We start from the raw sequence: 7,035 nt of genomic DNA on the forward strand, positions 1-7,035 counted from the left end.
TGTCATGACTAAGAGTAAGCACCATGCATCAGCCACCATTGATCCTGAAATAAAATGCTGTCTGGACAAAAAAGAAAAAACTTCTTTTATGCACTGCTCCTAGGAAATCAGACCACCATTCACTTCACAGACCGTCTGCAATGTAATTCAAGTGTCAAAGAGTGTTCAAACAAACAGAGGAAGGGGAGAGCGTAATACAGCCTGAAATTTATTTGTATTCAAAAGCATTCCCTTTTAATGTTTAGCAGTTTCTACGACATGAGTAGTACTGTAAGATGCCAGACGGTAGAATGGCAGCTGCCTTCTCCTGTAACTACTAAATTGATACACTAAATAAGAATGATACATTAAATCAAATGAAAATGAATGAAAAAAAGTGTCACCTCTCCACCATGAAATAAAAAATTGTAGAAATATATGTAGCAAACATATTGAGTCAAATATTCTCCACTCAGAAAACAATGCCTAAATGGCTAAACAGGACTAGCTCTTAGGAAACTTGGCTTTGAGGGTCCACTGTGGCTCTTTGCTCCACATCTTCATACCCTACTGGTCACTTCCCCTTCTGGTACACCAGATGCAAGGTGCTGCTTCTCTCCTCCTACTTCTCCAGCAATCAGCTGGCTGCCTGCTTCGAGAGGATGCAGTTGAGTCAAGGGGCCACAAGCAGCCCACCTCCTGCTATTGTACATAATATTTTATAGAAACACAGCCGTGCTTATTTGTCTGTGTACCATCTATGGCTGCCTTTCATCCTACAAAGCCAGGGCTGAGCAGTTGCAACAGAAACGTTATGGACCATATGCCTAAAATATTTACTGTCTGATCCTTGACAGAAAAAGTTCCCCATCCCCTGAATAAAGCCCTTCACATGAAAAGTATAGCACTTTTAAAAGTTACTCCTCCAGTGATGACTTCAATTTTAATAGGGAGATAATTTTCTTAATCTAAAGGAATTAATCACTAATAACAGAATTTTGGTCATTAGCAATGGAATACTCTAGAGATATTTTGGGGTTGGGGAATTTCTTAAGCTTAATAGCTATCTATACTTCACCTGCCCATCATCCAAGCTGTAGATCTACCTATGGAGTATTTTAACAAGATTGAGAGGGTTATGAGGGCATGGAGAAAGACTCAAAAGAGAGGTTGGTATGAAAGGGGTTTGAGAGTGCTAAAGATGGCAGCACTTGTGGAGTCAAAAACACACAACCCAGGAGATTGCCATTTGTCTCAGTCTCACCCAAATGTTTAGTCTTATTCATAAATTTCACAAAGATATTATATTGAACTTCACAAAGTAAAACTTTTTTATAGCACAGATGTTCTCTCAGAAGTCCCCATGAGTAGTTTTATTTATCTCTGAAGAAGTCTCCTACAACAAAACAGCCACAGAGAGCATGGTGCAGCCTTGTTTCCAGAATGCTGGGGCTCACTCCACACCAGCATTATTAAGTAGACTTAGCAAGACTTTGAAGTAGCCACTGCACAAAGAAAACAAGAACATCTGGTTTCCCATCCCGAGGTGAATCAGAGGCTAAGCATGCACAGGAAGTAATAATTGCTTCTAACATTTGCATTTGTTCAGGATATTACAGCTCACAGAAATGTTCACCACAGCGTTCTTTTGTTTAACCCTCAGGACAATCCCGTAGTGTGAAAATTTTCATCCCCATTTTACAGGTAAGGAAATGAAGAATCTAAAGTTTGGGTTAAAAGGCTCACCTAGATAAAACTGCTGTTGGAGATGGAGTCAGAGCAAAAATTCAGGTCTTCTGGGTTGTCTCTGGGTAGAGGGTTTATTCCCTAAGCCCATGCTGGAGGGAGTCTCAAGTCTCATCAAGAGCAGGGTAGGCCAGCACAGTCATTCACCCAATTCTTGAAGGCCAAGGTTTTGTTTCTCTTTAGGTGCAAGAGTGGTAAGCAGCAACCTAAACAGGAATGGGCTCCATTCAGGTATGCCCATGAGCTACCTTGTTGGTACCAAGATGCACTGCACATGGCTCCTGGACCCTTCTGGGATGGTGGTCACATACCACCAGCACCTTAAGAGGTCTTTCTGCAAACTAGAAGAAGGCCGACCAATTCTGCAAAGATGCTCCTTCCCACAGCTGACGCAGTCCTGAGCCAGGTGCAGCTCAGCAAGCTAAGTAGGCTGGATCCAGCCCCCGCTGAAGCCCTTCAACCCGGACAAGCCACCATCTCCAGGCACAGCCAATACAAGCGTTAAGTGCCCACTCAGTTCAGAGACCTCTCCTCTCCAAGAGGGCATGCTTCTTAAAAGAAAGAAAAGTTTACTGAGAAGAACTGAATCCATACAGTACAATAAACACTACACAGTTTACCAAGAAGGTCACAGTCACCATCTAAACTCAGTGTGGTTTAGGTGGTGATGACAGCCCTTCTGAGCTGGAGAACTGCGGCTGGTTGCAGTTCAGGCCATCTCCCTCTCGCCTGGTTCTCCCTCTTGGCTAAGCTCCTTTCTGTATCCCATTCAAGCCATTTTCCCCATTAATTTAGGTGCTACCACATTTAACAGGAATATCCTTGAATCAGAGGGGACATACTGCTAGCAGAGGGGTGGAATTGTTATTGGTGAGTGGGTGGGTAGCTGTCCCCTTCAGCATGTTTCTGTCACACCCTGACAGGGGATCCTGCTGGGATAGAGTGCCTTTTCCAGGCCCAGACCTTTCCAGGAGGGCATCTGCCATCACAGCATGCTGGATCTCTTCCTGCTCCTCCTCTAAATGTTCTGGGGAGCCCACATCATCACTTAGGTCAGGCAGCAAAGTCCAGCTGAGCTCATTAATCATATAAGAGTCACCTTTCCTGCTCAGGGATCAAGAGCAGCAAAAGCTCACAATCTCCTTTCAAGTAGCTTTTTCATAGATTTGAAGGAAGAATGGATCCAAGAGCAAAACAACAGCTCCAACTAAGCCTGGGAGACTAGAAAAGAAGGTCTACTGAGAGTGCAGCTGGGGAAAACAGGAGGAGAGTTAGCTGGGGGCCTAGCTGATCTCAGCCACACCTCTGTCATGTGTCACTACTGAGCAGCACTAAGAAGAAGACCTCAAGGCAGGCAGGTAGAAATGGACCCTCAGACTAAAGGTTCAATATACACTAAATACATTCAATTTACAAAGTGCCCTGCTAACATTTATATGGCGTGCCATGTCTTTCCAGTTCCACTCTGATGGCTACCACTGTGGTCCACAGGAGAATTGTGGAGCAAGTTGAATTCGCCTTCAATAACTTCCTAGCAGCTTTTCTGCACATTTCCCTTTAAACTCTATTTTCTCTCATATTCAGATTTAGGTTTTAATTATCTTCTTACCGAATGTGGGGTTTAGTTACCACTTTTTTCATGACAATATCATATGGTGGCTTTAGATACCTAATTATTAACATTTGATAAATAATAAGGTATCTAGAGAATGCTAAAATTTGACAGTATTTTCAGGAGTATATCCCACTCCATGTTAGATTGTACCTTTGTAGTATTTACTCCCATCAATTCAGCTAAAATTATGTAGGTAAAATATAGCCAAGGTATGTTTATTGATGACCTAAGAGCTATTAAAATAATTAATAACAGGCTTATGGTTTTTGAAATGATTATACATAAAACAGCCTTTGATCCTGTGCATAAAGAGAGTAGAGTCACCAATGAGAGAGTAAACTCTACTGCCCTTCCTATGATAATGCAATAGGAAACTGCCATAATAATAGTGCTAAGGCTACAGACAAGCGAGTAGTGTTCAAATTATTCAGTGCCATACTATGAATTGAAGACTATATTAGAAAACAATCATTACTAGAAAATTACTGACTAGCACAGAGTTAAAATACAGAACAGAGAATCTTAGCAAGCTTTCTGCGTCATAACCAACCAAAGAGAAACTGGAATTTACTGATGTGCTGTTGCACATTACAAAATGCTAGGTAGGAAAAATAAATATGTGGTTCTGGAAAACTGAGCTGACACTAAGGGGAACATCTAGGAATATTAAAATACGGCAAAGAAGGTTTGATCTCTTCATCCCTAGTGTACTTCTGATACAGCGTAGGCGCCTAGAAAATGGATATTAAACTAAGCCAAGTTATTTTTTTGTAAATGGAGCAGTTCCACATCTATGAATTGAGTAATTTGTGTGATTTAGAGACAGACCATATTCTGTTGTCAATTCTCTTCAAAATATATTAATAAATATTCTTAGCCAATAGACCTTTGCTCCAAGAGTAGGTTTATACTACCAAAAGCCACTGATGCCACAAAATTACTTAATTTTTGCTATCATCAAGGAAGAGGCTTTTAATTTCCCACAATAGACATACTAAGAAAAAACCCTTTCAATGAATGTTTTGGTTTGGGGACAATTTCACAGGGTGAAGATGGGAGGGCTATGCCCCAGCATTGACCCTGTGAATTCACCTCCTGTAACTCATACAGTTCACAGACTCCTCTCCTGCATAGACACCCGCGGCACAGCCACTTGCATTTGAAACCCACCGGGTTCCAGGAAAGGCTTGTGGCTGGCAGGTCAGTGCACTAAAGCTGTGAGCCAACAACAGGGACTTCCACTTCTGCTTTCTGAGATTAAGCTGTCTGGGGAAAATGCTGACGCGTCTCTACTTCTCTTCCTGTCTCTGTCTTCCTGTTGATCTGTGTGTGCTTTTATATCTTTATCACTTATCACTTGTTCCACTTCATCCCCCAAAAATAAAGGAGATGAGTAACGAATTCAGACAACCTGCTAGTCCCAATTCAGTTGAACCCCTCTTAAGGCAGCCAAGAGTAAAAATCTCAGATTTTAAAAGATGATGGACACATTAAGAAGTGATTATTCACACTACACAACAATTTTTAGAACCCGGAATGAGAAAGCTGAAAAGGGATCTTAGAAATCTTTCATTACACTCACCCTCTTTTGAGAATACTAAGCCCACAGAGGGAAAATGACTCGGCCAATGAGCCTCTCATTCTTAACTCATTCTTTGCAGAAAGGAAAGTTTTGCAACCGGAACTCTAAATTTTTAGAGCGATTAAAGTATGATTATTGGCCAGGTGCAGGGGCTCACTCCTGTAATCCTGGCACTTCGGTAGGCCAAGCCAGGCAGACGGCTTGAGCTCAGGAGTTCGAGACCAGCCTGGGCAAAATGGCAAAACCTTGTTTCTACATAAAATATAAAAATTAGCCGGGCATGGTGGCACACACCTGTAATCACAGCTACTTGGGAGGCTGAAGTGGGAGGCTCACTTGAGCCCCAGAGGCAGAGGTTGCAGTGCATCAAGATCATACCACTACACTCCAGCCTGAGCAACAGAGCAAGACACTGCCTCAAAAAAAAAAAAAAGGACGATTTTATTTAAAACGATTTAAGTTAGACACACATTCCTAGGAAAACACTATTACACGTACTGAGGGACAATGGCTTGTGAAATGGAGTTTGAATGTATGTGGTACCACATTCACATATGTCGTTTCATATTCTAGAATAATGAAAACCATTGCACATCCAAATTTGTTTTAGTATTTCCTATTAACAACTTGTGTGTGGAATAAATACATATTAACAGAACCACCCAGATAGGCAATTAATGAATGTCCTGAGGGTATATAATGATACAAATATATTTTAAAGCCTTGAAAGGAGACAAATTACTAACAAGGTCAAGGCCACTTCATTTGCCCTTGATAGCCTTGTGTGAACACACTCTCAGCTGCCTTCTGAACACTCTCCAGGTTCAACTTCTACAACCTGCCTCTGTGATTTATCAGGTAGCAGCTCTGTGAGCAACTAGCCGTGTGCACATGGGCACACGCATGCACCCACACACGATGCTCCTAGGAACAAAAGCTGGCACAGAACCTTAACTGAATTCAATAGAAAAATATGCTTTTTTTTTTTTAAACTTGGTGCAGGCACCCTTCTGAGGTCCACACTGTCACTCTGGGCTTTTGTCCTGGCTGGCTCCTGATTTTTCAATGCACACTGAAAACGCCACTCCTGCACACACACTCCACGGAGGCAGATTTGGCTTGCTGCCGCCTGCACTCACTGAATTAAGAAGTGTGGATCCATTGCTATTATGGAGCCTGAAGCAGAGCCAAGAAGAAATCTCAAAGGACCTGCTCCCTAGACATATGTGAATAGAATAAAAATGAGACACAAATGATAGCACGAAGACTCCAGCACTCTTTGGACAAAGTGAGGGGCTGTGTTGCAGGTCAGGAGAATGTTCTTGGTCTTGGGAAAGAAATAAAATTAAAATATGCTATCCTTTCCATAGGAAGTTCCTTCAGACCTATCATCAACAGAGGGGGTCTTTTTCTGTTGTTTTCCTCCAAGTAGGAGTTGGAATTTCTTAAAGTGAAGATATACATTCAAGGCTGAGTTTAGAGGTGTCTCCATGACTACATACCCAGGGTTCCCAGCCTGCTGATCAGATCACAGAGGAAGCAATCTCATATGCTCATTTATACTAAAGTGTTAAAGATTTGATGTGCTACTTCTCCCAGAGGTAGTTGCTTTTCAGAGGCCCATGGACAGCAAACAATATTTAACCTAAGGGAATATACGGAACTTCAGACACCAGAATTTCAGATAGAATTTCAGGCACCAAAGCTTTTTAATCCTACCCAGGAAACCATTTATTGATGCACGGTGTATCTAAACATATCTGTCTGATGCAGTGACAGAAAAAAAAGAGAGTGTCATACAAGCAAACCTACAAGTGCATGTCATGGCTTCTGTTACTTTTTCTTTCTCTTTCCCTTATCCATTCTAACCCCCTAATGGCTCCTGCAACTTCATGTCTCTGATTCCACTGTCCCATGTGATTGAACCAGTTATGAAGATTCAGCAAAGCATTTATCACATGTTTCATTGGTAAAGATAAACCCAGTGCTGAGATCATTGCAAAATGAAATTAGAGGTCAAAAACCCAGGCACAAAATAGAACAAAATGGCAAACATTGAGGTGGAAATGTTAGGCTACACAAGAGCTAGAACAAACAGCACACAAAACTGCAG

The sequence above is a fragment of the Rhinopithecus roxellana genome, chromosome 17, assembly GCF_007565055.1.
Source record: "Rhinopithecus roxellana isolate Shanxi Qingling chromosome 17, ASM756505v1, whole genome shotgun sequence".
Classification (NCBI taxonomy): Eukaryota; Metazoa; Chordata; class Mammalia; order Primates; family Cercopithecidae; genus Rhinopithecus; species Rhinopithecus roxellana.